This window comes from Diabrotica virgifera, chromosome 8 (assembly GCF_917563875.1).
Source record: "Diabrotica virgifera virgifera chromosome 8, PGI_DIABVI_V3a".
Classification (NCBI taxonomy): Eukaryota; Metazoa; Arthropoda; class Insecta; order Coleoptera; family Chrysomelidae; genus Diabrotica; species Diabrotica virgifera.
In genome coordinates this window covers 43,967,999-43,986,077 of record NC_065450.1, presented here as the reverse complement: position 1 = coordinate 43,986,077, position 18,079 = coordinate 43,967,999, and the positions used below count along the sequence as shown (strand labels likewise).

The window sequence follows — 18,079 nt, the reverse complement described above, 5'->3', positions numbered from 1 at the left end:
CACCGTAAACTGGCAAAGAATTACTAGACAGTTAGTGAGAACAACTAAACTTTCATTCTCCACCCCCAGTAGGAGTGGCCCATTCATCTATACACTCACAACACAAGATATAAACACATGAAAAACAAAACATCTAACATTTACTAACACTAGGATTAAAATTTCTTTTATGTTAAAGGACTCTGCCCCGGCAGAAGTGGGAGTTGTATATTGGCTACCCACCCCGGTCGGCGCGGAACGACACATGTTCAAAAGAAATACAAACGGATTATCTTTGTTGGAGTCTCCTCTCTCTTTCTTCCTTATGCTTCATCGTTTCAGTGACAAATTCAATGATCAAGTCAAACATTTTTTTATTCATAATGGCTTTATGCATTAATTCTTGGGGCTCACCCAGAGGGGACCCCATTCTCAGCTGCGAGGTTCGCCCTGCATGATATACAGGGCATACGAATATCACGTGGTGCGCGTCATCCACCACTCCACACTCGGTACACAGATCGTCCTCGGTATTTCTTATACTATATGCATATGACCGAATGGATCCATGCCCCGTCAAAAATTGTGTGAAATAATAGTTAACGCGCCTGTGTCTGCATTCATACCACCTTACTACATCAGGGATAAGGGTCCTCGTCCAGGCGGCTTTGCCTGTTTCTCTTGATCACTGATCCTGCCAACTTTCCAGGCTTCTTCTTTCTTCTGGTCCTGAACTTATAGCTCCGTTAGCCCTTCGATGCATTCGTACCCTCTCCTCTGTCGGTTCTGTACGCGCTGCACACTCTGATCAGGGGTTTTCTTTGCGCTCTGAGAAGCATGGCTCTGTATTTGGCTTTATTTACGACCTCATGCCACACTGGGGCCCGGTATAATATTATGGATTGTAGCATTACTGCCCGTTTGTGTGATCCAGGGCCTCCTATATTCGGCATTAATTTTTGTAGGGCTGAGGTCATTGCCTCCGCTTTCCCACATGCTTCCTGTATATGTGGGCCGAATGACCTTCTGTCGTCGAAGATTATTCCCAAATACTTAACTGTTTTCTGGGGTTTTAGTTCGGAGTCTCTGAACCGAAAATTAATGTCTTTTCGATTCCGCCGTCCTCTCAAGATAATTATCTCAGTCTTTTCTACTGCCAATTTTAAATCGTTGCTCTCTATCCATTTCGCGGTTTTTTCCATTGCTGTGTTTACTTTATGTATAATGCCCCGATTCGTGCCGTCCTCGATTAGTAGGACTAGGTCGTCTGCGTATGCCATTGCCCTTACTCCTTGTGTTCTATTTACCTCTAGTAAATTCTTCTATGCCACTCTCGGAGATTTTGGAGCCAGGACGTTCTTCGGCCTGAGCCTCCTCTTCAGGTGATCTTGCCTGTATTATGAGGTGTAGAAGGTTATACCTCTCCGGATGTCTCATTACATGGCCGAAATGTGCTCTTTTTCATTCGGTGTAAAACTATTTCATTTCTGATTCGATCAACCCAAATTATCCGCAATATTCATCGATAGATCCACATCTCAAAAGCGTCCAATTTTTTCATTAGTGTCTGCAAGGATCCAGCTCACCATGTCATACAGCAATGTGGAGAACATATAGCCAGTGTATTGATCTGATTTTAAGGTTTAATATCTGTATTAATTAAAGAATTTTTTTAGTTCATAGAAGGGGGCTCTGGCTTTTTAAAAGCGTATTCTTATTTCTTTGTTTATATCCCAGTTAACGTTAGCGCACAAATATGCGATATTCTGGACTCTCTAACTTATAATAATATAATATAATATAATCTCTATATAAAATAATCCATACGCTCTGATATTCATTGGTTGTAACTCCGTTTTGGTGACAACCATAAGTTTTGTCTTATCAGTATTCAATTTTTGGCCCACCTTCAACACATGTTTCGGTCACTCTGTTGATAAGCCGTTGCAACTCTTTTTTTATTGAAAGAAATCAGTACTACAATGATTCTGCCGATTTTAATGACTGCGTCTTCATCTAAGGCTTTTTTGAAAATAAATTCACAATAGATATTAAAAAGTAAGGCGATAAGATACACCCTTGTCTCACTCGTCGTATTTCCACTGCTTCAGTCGTGTTCTGACCAATTCGTATGTTTGCACATTGATGCCAATACAATTTTTTGATAATGCTGAGTTTTTGTTTATCAATACCCATTTGTTACAAGACACGTGCAAGTGAAAAACGAGAATCTCGTGGCCCAAAAGCGTTACAAAAACCAGACTGTATTATCGAGACTTTCTTCGCATTTACGTGGGCAGTCCGATAAGTACTTAGAAAAGGAAAATTTTGGAAAAGTGGCAATTTATTTCTCTACATAGTCTCCTTTTAGCTCGATACACTTGACCCAGCGATGCTCCAACTTCTTTAACCCGTCTGAAAAATACCTTTACTCGAGGTCTGCAAAATAGGCTTCCGTGGCGGCGATGACATCCTCATTCGACTTAAATTTCTGCCCAGCGAGTGTCTTTTTCAAGTTTGGAAACAAACAGTAGTCGCACGGGGCCAAATCTGGAGAATACGGTGGATGGGGCAACAATTCGTAGCCCAATTCGACCAAGTTTGCCATGGCGATGGCGGAGATGTGAGACGGTGCGTTGTCATGATGGAAGAGCACTTTTTTCTTTGTCAAATGGGGTAATTTTTTCTTCCAAGTCAGCGTCGAATCGGCCCAACAATTCGGCATAATAGGGCCCTGTGATCGTTTTGTCCTTTTCCAAGTAGTCGATGTAGATCACATCTTGTGAATCCCAGAAAATGCTGGCCATCACCTTTCCGGCCGATTGGACAGTATTCGCCTTCTTCGGATCACGTTCGCAGGGTGGTGTCCTTTCTTTCGACTGTTCCTTGGTTTCTGGTGTATACCAGTGAATCCATGTTTCGTCGACGGTTATGAAACGACGTAAGAAATCCTTTGGATCACATTTAAATAGCGTCAAACACTGCTCTGAAGTGGTCTCACGGTTGCGCTTATTGTCTGAAGTGAGCAAACGCGGCACCCTTCGCGCCGACAGCTTTCTCATGCCCAAAATTTCATGCAGGATATGACCTACGCGGTCTTTTGAGATGCCTACTGTGTCAGCTATCTCGCGCACCTTCAGTCAGCGGTCTGCCAATACAAGATCGTGGATTTTTGTCACGTTATTCTTCGTGGTAGCCATTTTCGAGGCACCTACGCGTGGCTCATCAAAAACCGACGTTCGTCTACGTCGAAACTCATTAAACCAATTTTTGACAGTTGCTATCGAAGGAGAAGACTCACCAGACACAGCATCCAAGCGCTCTTTAATTTCGCTGCGTGATTTCCCTTCCAAAAACAAGAATCGGATCACCGACAGATATTGCTCTTTTTCCATTTTATTAAAATCAGCGGACACGCCGACTTTCACACGCAATCACAACAGTACTATAATTTCGATTTGGCAGAAATTTTGCCATTAGCCGTCTACGAGAACGCATTAAATGACAGTACACTTCATTTGCGATAGTGGCGCCATCGGGCGGAGAGGCTAAGTACTTATCTGACTGCCCTAGTATTTCTCCATGGTTAATTTGGAGAAAGATTACAGAGTATGGCTCATCAGACTCATAAATCTGTAATCTGTTAGCCAATAACTAGGTATTGTACCAGTTTTACAGACTTCATTGAAGAGTTTAACTGTAGTATGAATGTTGCCTTCATCCAGTATTTTGAGGAGTTTAACAGGAATGTTATTCGGATCGGGTGACTTTTTGGATTGAACTGGATCTTAATTCCAGTATTAGCTGCCGTATTCTATATCATCTGGTCCAGGATCTTGAAACTGCTTCATAATGTAGGAGTTCCGAGTGTTAAGAATTTCTTGCTCATTGGTTATAAGTTTGTTTCTGTCGTCGAATAACCTTTACGCAATTTCGCTTCGCACTTTGTATATAGCCGCGTTTGTATGTATTGAGAAAAATTTTAATTACATTTTAATTTTAAGTTATTTGTACGAAATTTGGTGCAAGATTTAGCATTTGGGCTACAATCCTATGACGGAGACAAACAACTAAGTGATGCTTTCACTTGGACGATGTTTTTTTATATGAAATCCTAAAGATAAATTGCTTGCTATCTACCGACTGTTTAGTTTTGGATTGGATATACGATATACCCCACTGAAGAAAGCGCTAAAATCGGCAACATTGCCATCATTGTATTATAGAATGACGAATGACTGAATGATTCGGAGCGAATTAAAAACATACACTGTTATCATCTTGGTGGGAAGCGGGGACAGGCTCGTTCGTACGCGACGGTTGTACGACGGTCGATTCGGACTCGACGATGTTGCCATTTATAGCGTGTATATCTAATGTAAAACTGTACAGTCTGTATATACCTTTAATAGCCTTATAAATTGTGTAATCTAGAGCTGTCTTGTTCTAAGTACTTTTTGTAATTTAAAAATATCAATTTCATATCTTTTATCTCTTAAGGAAAATGTTTAAGATTTATGACGAAATAATAATTTTATGACAAATATGTTTTTGGCTATTTAATTATTTTAAGTTTTGTTTGTATTAAATAAAAGTTGTACTTTTTAGTGGATTTTCATTTTAATATACGTATCGTAAAAATGAAACGCATTTTTACAAAGATCACATCTTTGTATGTATTTGCATGGTCGAAACTCATAGCCTGCGAATTTAAACTGTAGAGGTCTTGACGTTATAAAACATCCAAGAATCTTCAGGTAAATAATCTGCATAACAAGAATGTCAGATAAAATCTAAGGTATAGTGTTACAAGCTATCTAAGAGACTTTGTTAATAATCAGCTTAGCGTATCGCTAGTTCTACCCGTCACGCTAACTGTGGCAGTTCACACAGAAGGAAGATTGAGGCCCCGTGCATATTGAACCCAGCAAATGCCGAGGCCACTCGTAGGTAGTTTTGTGAAGCACGGGTAGACGATAGATACTGCGAATTGAACCTACACCGTGTCCCGACCATGCGCAGACGGGTCCACGTGGTAAACTTTGTACGCAGCACAGTTTTCGCGGCACATGCGCAGAGATGTTTCAGCATGCATTAACAAGTGGAAAAGTTTAGGAAAGAGAAAATTGGTAAAGAATATGAGGATGGTGATTTTCTTCTGTTGCTTTTGTCAAAGAGTCATATAAACAGGATTTCATTTTCTTTGGATTCAGAATCTAATAACAAATAGTCATTTTAAAGTCATCACGCCAACTGAGAGTGAGATGAGTTCGATGTGAATTAGATACAATATGCGTTGCGCTCAAAGAATCATGGGTCGCACATGGCTTCGGCACGTGCTGGGTCTCAGCTGGGTTAAACATGTGCCAAGCTTGAAAGTTTGAATGAAGTGCACCTGATATAGTTAAAAATCACCGAGTATGTATGGTCAAAACCATGGCATGCTTAGTCAAGACAACTAGAAATCCAGATTCTTTTGATTTTTAGCGTGCTCAAACTCAAATTAAAGAAGAAAAATCACTGTGTGTGGCGACAAGTCTTTGCATGCCTCAGTGACGTTCATTATTAAAAAAAAAGGTAGTCGTTTAAATTTAATGATACTGACCATCGCGATTGATGATATCTTTATCGAAAGAAAATCAAAAAGGGTGTGTGTGTATTTGGAATATTAGATTACTCGTTTAACCAAGCAGGCAAGTACATACTATACTACTTATTCTCTCTGTGTAATTAGGCACCTAGAAATCTATCTGGACTCGCAAGCTTGCCTTGCAGTATTCATCAACCTCTCTCAGCTCTTTACATCTGTCTTGTGGGGCTTGCATCTAATTACTGTTAACACTAGATCATCAGTTTATCTGGTTAGTGGGCGTCGTCTGTCCTGTAGTGCTTCTCGTCTTGCTCACTCGACAATATGTTTTGTCCATTGTTGTCTGATAATCTGGCGATGTGTCATGCCCAAAATCACTTAAGCGATGCGATTCTTTTGATAGCGTCTGTTGTTTTTTTCTGAGACGTATTTCTTCGTTTGGGATTCCGTCTCTCAGAGAGACATCCAGTATGTGGCGCTCCATAGTCCCCACGTGAATCTTGTTCACTACCTTTTTTTGTGAGTGTTAAATGTTCCCGCTCCACTAGTGACTACAGGCAACACATACTGGTAAAAGATTTTTCTTTTGGGGCATATGGGCAGGTCCGATTTAAATACATAGTTTAATTTACCAAACGCTGTCCAGGCTAATCATATGCGACGTGGTAGTTCACATGTCTGGTTTTCTCTGCCAAACCGAATTTCATGTCCTAAGTATAACTGAAACCCTCAAGGTCACTTGCAGCGCAAACGTCTGTCGTGTCTTCGCGGTTGCAGATAAATGGGTTTTACTGTACTCATGCAGTCTGCTCAATATCCCTTCCATCAACAGCAATATTACGATTTAGCACCAGACTAGTATTTATTTAAATTTAAAGGCAGTATTGAATGAGTATTACAAAATTTTTAGAAACAATTAAATTGCTGCTTTTAAAACCACTTAAAAAAATCTATTTCGCAAGGAAATGGTCATGATGTAAGATAAGAGTTAAACGGAAATCAATGTATAGATGTTAAATAAAATTGAGAAGACGCTCTGTGTGTTAAATTTAGTATTTAACGAATTTGTAAAATAAATTTTCTATTTTTACATTACATTTTAACATTGTTGATACTTTATACCAAATAACATCCTGTTAATTGCAACTGAATCAGTTTTGCCAGCATATATGTTAAGAAATAAATATATAAAAATGTATCGAGATGCCTAATTATTTTAAAGCAATGAACTATGTATATGCTGTATATTTAGAGATAAATATCCAATAATTGTTTCAAGTAACAGGAGTCATCTAAATCTTTACTTGTGCAGTATAAAAACTCCAGTGTTGTGACATTTGATATGCAAATTTTGTTAATAATGTAAAAGAAGTGAAAACCGTTTTCAGTTTCATTAGAACTGTTTTAAACCCATATTGAGCTTATTGACGTAAGAGTTCATCCTAATTTTATTGTCTAACATAAACTTCACCAACATAGCTTGGTCCTTCGATCCTAAAGCAAACAATAAAAATACTATATATTTGACTTTTAAATTTCCTTCTCGGAAATCGTTTTCAAAATACAAATAAATCAAATTATTTTGTTTTGTTACTTTAAAAAATAATTTAAAAGTATTCATACAAAATATTAAAAATATTCAAGTAACAACACAAAATATCTAGTTCAAGCTACAAATGTACTTGAACAAACTGGTATGTATAGCTATAGAATCTATCGTTAATATATAGCTATCCGTATGTGTATACTGATTTTCTCAAATGGCCATTATCCAAATATATTAGAGAAATAACAGGTATGTTAAAATTTCATTATTTTTAGTGATATACAGAATCTGAGTATATAGATCCTATAGACTGTTATACCGCTAATTGATTGTAGTTGTAGGGAACATGTGAAAAATACAGTTAATCGTAAAAGTTTTGTACAACCAAAAATTATGCTCATTTTCATGTTGATTTAAACATAACATGTCATAAACAAAACATAAATAATTATAACGTAAACTAATATCGCGGGCTTCCCCCTCTACTTACAGCTTTACATTGCCTAGGCATGCTGATATTAATCGGGCTGTTTGATTTTGGTCTATGGGGTTTCAGATATCAATAACCATAGTTTCTATCTAGAGGGAAGCAGGAAGGGGACTGACGAAGTCTTAACATTTTCAAGTCCGCCGACACGGCTCCCGTCCCACATTGTTATCAACCAGATGCCACCGACACGGCTACCGTGTTTACATTTCAACAATTTTCCAAAGACTGTATAAAAGTGGCACATGAGACAAATATCTGATATTGACCCGAATTTGAAAGTGTTAATTGACAATATCCCATAAATGTTCAGTACGATTCATGTCGAGACTAAGGAATTTTAATTCAATAGCTGAATAATTACCTCGGTTAAATATTCAGTAACGTCACGCGATACGTGACGTCTTGCTTTATTAAGTATTAAGATGAAATTCTTTCCTATATGAGGTGCGAAAGGAAGAATGTGTTCAGACAAAATTTCTGTAATATACCTTTTGCTATTTAAAGAGCATCGACGTAAAGAGGGCAAATCCGTTCTTGCTGTCAAAGAAATTCCACCCCAAAACATCACAGAGCCTCCATTAAACAATCTTGTCTTTCTTGTTGCGCTGTGCATACTGCTTACCTGGTTGATGAATCATAGTCTCTTACCATCGATTTTCATAAGAGTTTTCATATCTGTTTCTAGCAATCTTTTTGTTCTCTCTGTGTCAGGTCGTGTTTCTGCCACGTATGTCATTATTAGTCTGATGACTGTTTTGTAAATTCTGCCTTTGATTTTTTCCCGATATTTTTATTTCAACATATTGTTTCATTCAGGCAACCTGCAGCTCTGTGTGCTTTATTCAATTCATATTCCACTTCTTCTTCGGGCTTTCCGTAGGTAGATAGTGTGTGCCTAGAGATTTAAGACTCTTTCACTTGTTCTATCTGACCCTCCAGCTCTAATTTATATCTTAGTAGATTTGCTGTTATATCACATTTTCACTTTAACCCGGTTTTGGTCGCTAGGTAGGTTGTTACGCGAGTGGTCGCGCGTGAGATTTTCTCTCACATAAAACCAACTTTTGCCTTTCTTTAGAAAATTTTACAAAAATATGAGGTTTCATCAACGATAAAGCCATTTGCTTTAAAAAGACACGACGTTTTTCTGTTTTATTATAATTATCTTTATATAAAATGTGACTATTGATGCCGCCAATATTTAACATTGAAAAATATATGGTAAGTGACCATCTACAACTAACCCGTGAAACAGAATATAGGATTTTCATATCATCAACCACATCCACGGCGCATTTTAGTACATCATAAAAGGATATTATTTTCGGTTTTAAGGGGAAAAATAAAATTAATTTTTATACAGTTGGTGACGCCGGTGGTCGCTTGATGAGAGAATCTCTCACATGAAGCGCACTGACTCAACAATATGGTGATACTAAGTAAACTGAGTCACTATCTGAGCGGACGAGTCTATTATATTGTCCAGGGAGGATAGTTAGGAGACTAGAAGGAACTACAGCGCTTATAATTACCCAGAAAAAAAGTTGTGCGGAATTTTCTGAAACCGTGAGAGAAAATCTCATATAGCGACCACTGGCGGGTTAAGAGGTTAGTATTGCGTAGTCCGCATATCAGATTATTTTAAGTTGTTTTTCTCCCATTTGGTATCCTTTTTTAGTTCTTACTTTTTTATTTTTTCATCCACGATTAGGTTAAACAATAGAGAACTCAGGAAATTCCCCTGTCTTTCCAATTGTCAGCTTCCATTGGTCACTTAGTTCTTCTTCCACTTTTATTGTGTTGTTCTGGCAGATATTTTCTATCTTTGATTATTATATATGCCATATGCGTTAAGGTCCACGAAACATAAATACGACGGTTTGTTGTATTCTAATAATTTCTCTTGCACTTGCCTCATTATTTCTCCTTCCTACATAATAGTCGTAATACTAACCATCTATATTGTGCATTATTGTCCAATTTATGATTCCATACCACAGTTTTGGTAAAATACAATAAGTTGTGTGTCTATTTCCACATGAAGGCTACAGTTTTATAGTAGATCCTCAAGAGATTATGCAGATTTTGGATTTATGTGGATAAGAGCTGTAACATGATAAAAAAGCTCATTGAGTGGCATTATACTTAAACATTCTAATTTATATAAAGAGCTGTAGGAACGGACTGTAGTCAAACATAACAAAAAATTATGACAGTGGTAACCGGCACAAGGCATGTACTTGTTAAAGTCATTTTTATTTTTAATGTACAAACTCTCTAACACTCCATCCACTCTTTCAGTTCTCATTCTTATATCTTATTCACCTACGAAACTTTTACATGTTGTCAACTGTGGCTTATGCTTATGCATCATTATGATTCACCTTTGGATTGCATTCTGAACCTCATGCTGGACCAAAATAGTATAGATGTTTATTAACTTTTTATGTAATTATCACTGTGTGCCTAAATAGAAGCAAATGATGGTTCAAAATATTTCTTTTAATACATTTACCAAACTTATTTGTCTGAAATATCACCTATATAAGTTTTTGTTTCTGTGTTTAATGTACATATAACATTCGTTAGAACTGTTGTCCCAATATACATTTTATTGCTGTCATTCCCTACTAATGTCAAATTACACGAATTTATAATCTGCCTTGTTGAGCAAAGGTTCATCAATTGGTTGAACAATTGAGTGTTTGATTTTACTCTTTGTTTATATAATTTTGATCTCCATCAAGGAAGATAGGATCAACGAATAGTATTGTCTATCGAGTAGTAATCCCGTTTCTATATTGTACACAGCCAGTACACTATTAGAATTGCTTAAATGAGAAAACTTGTATTAGCCTCAGCAAGTAGTAGAAAATATAAAACACTATAAAACAGTTTTTAGTTGAAAATTCTGATATCTTGGCTTTTCTAAATATTAAGACGCTTGTAATTGTAAAATTTGTGTAGTTTCTTTCTTCTAAATTTCTTTTGCCTTTTTTCACTACCGAATTTTCATTTTTTTTGTGCAATTTAATGAGTAAATGCCTTGTTATAAATGTAAAGTATGTACAAAGAATCGGTTATTATATTCAAATGACTGCAGCGTTTCAAGCAAGTAGGTATCGACCCAACGTACATTTAGAAAAATCTAATAAAAAGAAACTATTGAAAAGAGATTATGTAGGATAAAGACACTATTAAATAAAGAGACTAGAAATGTTATATATCAGAGGATGCTTACGTAAGATTTAAACTGAGTGCTTTTAGTCAGTAGTTGAGACTTCATCAACCATCTTGTTGGAAATTTTACAATTATAAAATAAACTCTTTATTTAACGTTTCGACTTTTATATCGGAAGCCGAAATGTCAATTAAAAAACATATTTTATAATCTCACAGTCTCAAGATGATATTACATGTCCTATAAATACAGTAACTGCTGAGGAAAGCAGAAACACTTCAAGACATAAAGATAAAAAAACAAAGTCTCATTGGATTTGTAAGCCTTGACATGGTGGCTGGAGGAATAATGCTTTTACTGGTGAACATGGTTTCAAAAGCAGTTATCTCTCTCCTGTCTGAGCTCCTTAAATTTAGTTTGTTACCATTCTTTTTAGATCATCGGTCATTGTTCATTCTACTAGACTAGAACTAGATGACTTCCCGAGGTACTTTAAAAAGGTCTTCTCGTTGCCGAGTATACGGCGAACGCCAACATTGCTAAAACAGACTCTCTGACTCTACTCCATTTTTATAGACGGAGAGGCAGCGCCGAGAAATCTCTCTGACTTTACTAAAGCTAGTTTTTTCACAGTTGATTACCGTGATTGTGTAGAGAAACATACTGCGGTCGGTCAAGCGAAACGTAGAACAGGTGGTACTGACAGCTTGTCAAAGTTGCTTACCTGCTGAGGTAATTTGATCCATTTACTAAGGCTGAAAATCAGTACACACATTCTAAATTGAATATAAATAAAAGTTATTATAGTCGGTCAGCTGTATGACGGGACAGAGCCTGTCTGTCAGCCCCAATGAATGTACAGGGTTATTCACTATAGTTGGACCCCCTTGCAAATTATTTGGTTATTTGCAGAATTAGAAAAAAATGTAAAATACAAAAGTTATTCAATTTTTTGAATTATGATTTTTTGACATATATATCGTACTAGTAACGTCATCCATCTGGGCGTGATGACGTCATCGATGATTTTTTTAAATGAGAATAGGGGTCGTGTGCTAGCTCATTTGAAAGGTTATTCAATTCTCTATGCAGTAATAAACATTAAGATCATTATTTATACAGGGTGTCCAAAAAAATTTTTTGAGTTAATAATTAAACAAATAATTTAATTAAAAATTTTTTTTGGACACCCTGTATAAACAATCATGTTAATGTTTATATTACTGAATAGGGAATTGAATAGCCTTTCAAATGAGCTAGCACACGACCCCTATTCTCATTAAAAAAATAATCGATTACGTTATCACGCCCATATGGATGACGTCACTAGTACGGTCAAAGAATCATAATTTAAAAATTGAATAAGTTTTGTATTTTGCATTTTTTTCTAATTCTGTAAATAAATCAGTTTAGAGGGGGTCAAAATATAGTGAATAACCCTGTACATTCATTGGGGTCAACCGACCTGCTCTGTCCCGTCATACAGCTGACCGACTTTAATAACTTTTATTTATATTCAATTTAGAATATGTGTACTGATTTTCAGCCTTAGTAAATGGATTTAATTACATCCGCAGGTAAGCAACTTTGACAAGCTGTCAGTACCACCTGTTCTACGTTTCGCTTGACCGACCGCAGTATGTTTCTCTACACAATCACAGTAATCAACTGTGAAATAACTAGCTTTAGTAAATTCAGAGAAATTTTCAGCGCTGCCTCCTGGACTATTAGTAGAATTGTAGAATGTAAGCATATCTGACTTACAGAGATCACCACTGCTTTCTGATGCAATTTTGTCATCCCTGTGTTTACTTAGAAACCACCAAAACATTTTTATTCTTTTTTTGGGACGTAAGAAACAAGCGTTATTTTTTCACCATATGCAAACATTGAAGAATTTACATTTGTTAGCTCATGAGATAACTTTCTTCTATTAGCGATAATTGTAAGACGGTGTTCATTCAGTAAATGTGTTCTAATTTTGTAACTGGTAATCATTATCATCAACCCTACGTGTCCACTACTGCGCATAGGTCTCTCTCAGTTCTCTCCATCTCTCTCGGTTCTGTGCGGTAACTGGTAAACCAACGATAAATAGTATCGTTTCTACCAGACTGAATTAAATGTTGCACCATTCTTTCTGTTACAACAGCAGTTGAATTATTTAGTTTATATTGACCATCTAGAATATTTATAATATTCTAAATGTGCCTGCGTAGAATTCTAAATAATGAGTATAAAATGTGTTGAGGCCATACCTATTAGGTTTTTTCGGCATGTACATTTTAAACATGCACCTTCCTCTAAATACAAGAAGCATTTCATCAAGTGTATTCTCCTCTTGTATAATGCATTTTACAGATTTCTACAAAGTTATCCATATTTGTCGAACTGAAGCCACCTTATCTTCTTGCCTCCTTTCTTCCCTAGGATTGACATTATCAAATTGTAATGATTTTATTAGAAATTCAAATCTCTGAAATATTGCAGCTGCATCATTAGCCCAAGATTATGACAAGTTCTTCCTATGTTGAACACCAGTTAAATAAAGCAGCAATAAAAGCTTCAATTTCCTCAGAATTTGTTAGTTTCGTATCATATTTAGATTTAAATCTGTCCTGATTTTTTTATATATTTTCATATGTATTTTGAGTTATAATATGTGTAATATTACCAAATACATACAAAGATCCAACTGATCTGGGCGGGTTATAAAATTACGAGGAGGAACATGCTTTCGCCATTTGGTTGTTTTTTCCACAATAAAACAACTGTCTCATCAGGAACAGAAAAATGCTGTTCTTGTATATTGTCATGGTCTACAAAATCGTCTTGTAAAGGGTCTTGAATTTTTATAGGTATCCATTGAACGGACTCATTCAATTTCACTAAATTATGCTAATTCAGTGCCATTAAAAGGTACATAGAGTCTAAAAAAAATACAAAAAAAAATTTAAGCAATTTTATTTATAGTTTTACTGATGGACCCTACCTGTGGAAAGGATTGTTAAAACTGGATTGATGATATATGCAGGGATGTATTAAAAAATATGGTAGCGAGTTACAGTTAAATAAAACTCACGCTTCGATTTATATACGATGTATTCATGCAACTTTTTAGTTTGAATATATCTAATACACTAACTTAAACATCAGCGAGCTCATACTCGTATATACGAAATAACGTTATTCTGGAGAATTCTGGACTTCGCCATCTCTATTCTACTCACATTCCTGTAATTTCCGCACGCCTCTTCTCAGCACTTCCAGATTGTTCTGGATTATGTCGAGATGGAACCGTTACTTGCGATCGGTCGAACTTAATTTTTTGTTACAATATATAACTAATGTTCGTCCCACCTTGACTTTACGGTATAGTGAACATAGGCTATTTATGAGAGTTTTTAGCGCTGTGATGCCGATTTTATCAAAAAGAATTTTTAATCCAACATCAGAGAGGTTAAATTAAAACTGTTTCAGGAAGGCAATCTACAATTTTAGGATTCATATGCGTAATAACTATAGTATATCAAATAAACTTAAACGCAGACGAATCCTAAAATTGTAGATTATCTTTCTAAAACAGTTTTAATTTAATCTTTCTAATGTTCGATTGCAAATTCTTTTTGATAAAATCGGCATCACCGCGCTAAAAACTCTCGTAAAGATTGCATTACCTATGTTTCCTGTACTGTAAAGTCAAGGTGGGACGGACTATAGTAAGAAAGTTACTTTAAACTTTTAATTTTTTAACTGTTTATTTTTTTATACAACAATATCAATCGTGTGTTTTTATTTACGTAAACCAATATTCCTTATAGAATTAATATTTTTTAAATTTTGTAAATTTTATTAAATTAAAAGCTCAATATGGTGAACCCTCAAACGAAAATCGATAGAACTATTATAGGTTTAGTGGAGTGTGTGTCCTCTGGCATTTCTATGTATATTCTAATATGAAAAAAGCTATTGTTTATTTTTGTGTGCAAGTTTCTATTATTATAGGTAATAATTACCCTTTATATTTGTTCCGCTTGCAGGGGTGTTTCACTTTTACTAGATATTACCGAAAACCTTAATTTTAACTATTAGTCTACAATTTTTGTATCGCACATGTTACTGTAACTAGGGGACAATGTTTGTGTAAACTGTAAATGGTCTTAAAATTTGTAGTTCACTAGTTCAAGGCATTGTTTGAAACTGTAAAATAATAACAAGCTAATATCAATGATTTTTGTAAGACTATCAAATTAAAATATAAAATTATTATTATTATTGTATATTTGACTTCTCGTTAACCCTTTGAATGTTGATGACGCCTAAAACCGTCATACCGTTACTACTGTCAAGTGCTCATGACGGCTTCAGGCGTCACATGCACAACATTCGTTTACGTCGAAAAATCGAGTTACGAGCACCCAAGTCACATATATTAGGCATATTTCGTCAGCAATGAAAGGGTTCATTAAACTTCTAAAATAACTGCAATTAAGAAATTTAACTGATACAGCACATATTTCGGATCACTGTTAACAGCTTTTAAAACAATTAAAATTAGAAGATTTTTTGTTTTAATCATCATCATCATCATAATTGACTCGAGAATCATTGGTGAACAGTGGGGCAGCCTATCTCGTCGAGATGCTACAAATTCATGAGGTGTTGCTTTAATCCCAATAATTTCTCTCAATTTATCAAAAAATATTCACACATTTGGCTTGTTGAAAGAGGCCATTCGACGTAAGCTTGTGGCTTCAGGCTTCCCAAGAGATGTTTTGATATCATAAGAAGTTCTAAAACATCGGTTCCATTGTCTACAAGCAGTTTTATTATAACCCATGATTCAGGGTAGTTCACATTGTTAAACTTTTTAACAGTGACGTCATAGTTCCACTGTGCAGCTTTTATGTGTGTGAGCAGTTCATTTTCTTGTTCAGTACTGAAGACTTTGCGTGTTGAATTATTAGCTTCATACTTAAAAGTCGTTTTACCAGACACTTTATGTTTTTGAATGTGCCTAGCAAGAGTACTTTTTGATGAAACATCCATCTTTTTCATGTGCCGTGCTCGATTATCGAGCGTTGGCTATCAAACTGGCTATAGTAATTTTGTTGACAGCAGCTCGGGAAAGGGATGCAGAGGATCTGTTAAACCATTCTCTCAGGTTTCTAAGCCATGATATTCTTCTTCGATCTGGCCTTCTTCTTCGGTCTACCTTGCCTTGTATTATTAAATGGAGTGTATTATATCTCTCTGGGTGTTGTATAACATGACCAAAATATTCCCGTTTCCGATTTTTAACTGTTCTGACAACTTCCGTAATTTTTTCCATCCGATGCAAAACAACAAAGGTCGACTTTGCGCCAATATCTCATTGGCATCTGCTTCTAATGCTTCTGCATCTAGTTACACCCTTTTTTTGCTGTAGCACTTCTTTCCATCTGCAATAACACAGGTTTGTTTCAACTCAATACAAAACCGTTCTTGAATCGTTACGGGCATGCGCAGTAACACATTTTTCATTACTGCGCATACTTGTAGCCGTTCAAGAACGGTTTTTGTGACAGGTTGGGACAAACCCTACGATTAACATTAAGTGCATTGCAGAAAAAACGTGTTACACCTATTTATCAGTCACATCAAATGGCTGTTGGCAGAAAAGCGAACATTTGACACAAGTCGAAGACAGTGTTGCCATCACTATAAATTTCTCAGAGTTCCCTCTAGAACAGTTAGGTATTTATATCTTTACAATGATGTTGTGTGGTAGCGAACGTCTTAAAAAGGAATCTTATTGCAGAAGAACCTAAGATTATAGAGATGTTTGTAAATACAACTGATAATATTTCTGAATCTCAGTTATTAATGCTTTCAGATTTGCAATTATCTAACTTAAAACTAAAAAACACTTTTTAATTGTTCTTTTTTGCTTGAACGTTAGATGCTAACCAAAACAAAAAAAAATATACAAAATTCATGTGTAATTTATAAACATAGTTACGATAGCTAGATAATCTTTAAAGATCTTACGAAAACTATTTTGATTATTCGACGTTTATTGAATGGACCAAACAAATTTTAAAACCATTTGGACCCTTTGTAAAGTAAGAGTGTCTACCTGGGCCATCTATATTTTAATGTGAGATTTTTACTAAACAAAAAACGTAAGTTTGAGTTAAGAATTTTATATTTAATTTTCGTCAGTTTTATTTTCCTGGATTTTAGACAGTGTTTGTGTACTTTCTATGATAAAAATTTGCACGCTAAAATTCCACTGTATAATTAAAAAAAAAACGAACGTTTAATTTTTTTTCTAGTCTAATGTTTGTATGTATATTTGATTTTTTGATGTGTATGTTAAGTTTGAAATGATATAGGGTGGGACGAAAATTTTTTTAGAAATTTTATTTCAGTCTGAGGCAAAAAATTGACAACGCCTGCGCATAACATAAGCACATTACGAGCCACAAGTGGCGGCTTCTTTGTTGTTTAAAAGAACTTCAACTGAACTCTGCTAACATGTTGAAAATAAAATGTAGAGTTGTAGTCCAGGTTGTGAGGTCGTTCCCGTCTGAAAAAAATTCTGATTCCGTTTCTTAGCGGATTCCTGTTCAAAAATGTTCCCTTTAAAGAAATCGGAAGGGTACCGCGCGAAATTTTTGGACAGAAAAATGTTTTTCCTAGCAGAAAAAATATGAGTTTTGAAATTTGTTTCAAAAAATGTTTAAACGATTTCTGCCCAAAAATTTCGCCTGGCACCCTTTAGATTTGTTTAAAGGGTACATTTCTTAATAGGAATCAGCAAAGAAACCTAATCAGAAACATTTTTCCAACGGGAGCGGTCTCACGACCTGGACTATGAAGTCACATGTTGAAAAGAAAATGTAGAGTTGGAATAAATCGTCACTGATGATAATTGGTTTTCACACTACTGATTATATCCATCATAACACTCCCTTTTTAACATTTTGCTGTTGTTAAATCATTTTTTTGGTTTGTTACTGAAATATTTAATTTCCAAAAAAAATATTTCCTTGGCCTTTTTGTTTTCGACCCACCCTAAATAAAGCAGGTGATGGGGTCTTACTTAGAACTTAGTTATAATTTTGCAATTAAGATATTAAATATTCGTATAACTCGTCACCTTCATGTTGATGATAAGTTGGAACACCTTGTCTGAAGTCCAAAATAATTTTCACCCCTGCTTTATTTATATGGTTTTTGAGCTGTACTGATTAAGCTTCTGATGTTGCCCATTAAAATTGTTATAAAAATATATTTCTTTTATTATAA

General features: G+C 35.6%; 1 protein-coding gene across 4 annotated transcripts in view; it reads left to right on the top strand.

The window, feature by feature from the left end:
• Window positions 1–18,079, top strand: part of LOC126889929 (la-related protein 4) — a 233,660-nt gene extending 215,581 nt beyond the window's left edge. For all 4 annotated transcript variants that reach the window (XM_050658671.1, XM_050658668.1, XM_050658669.1 and 1 more), the window contains one exon: window positions 1–18,079. This exon is cut by the window's left edge and continues 11,448 nt beyond it. The gene's annotated coding sequence lies outside the window, so the exon portion shown is untranslated.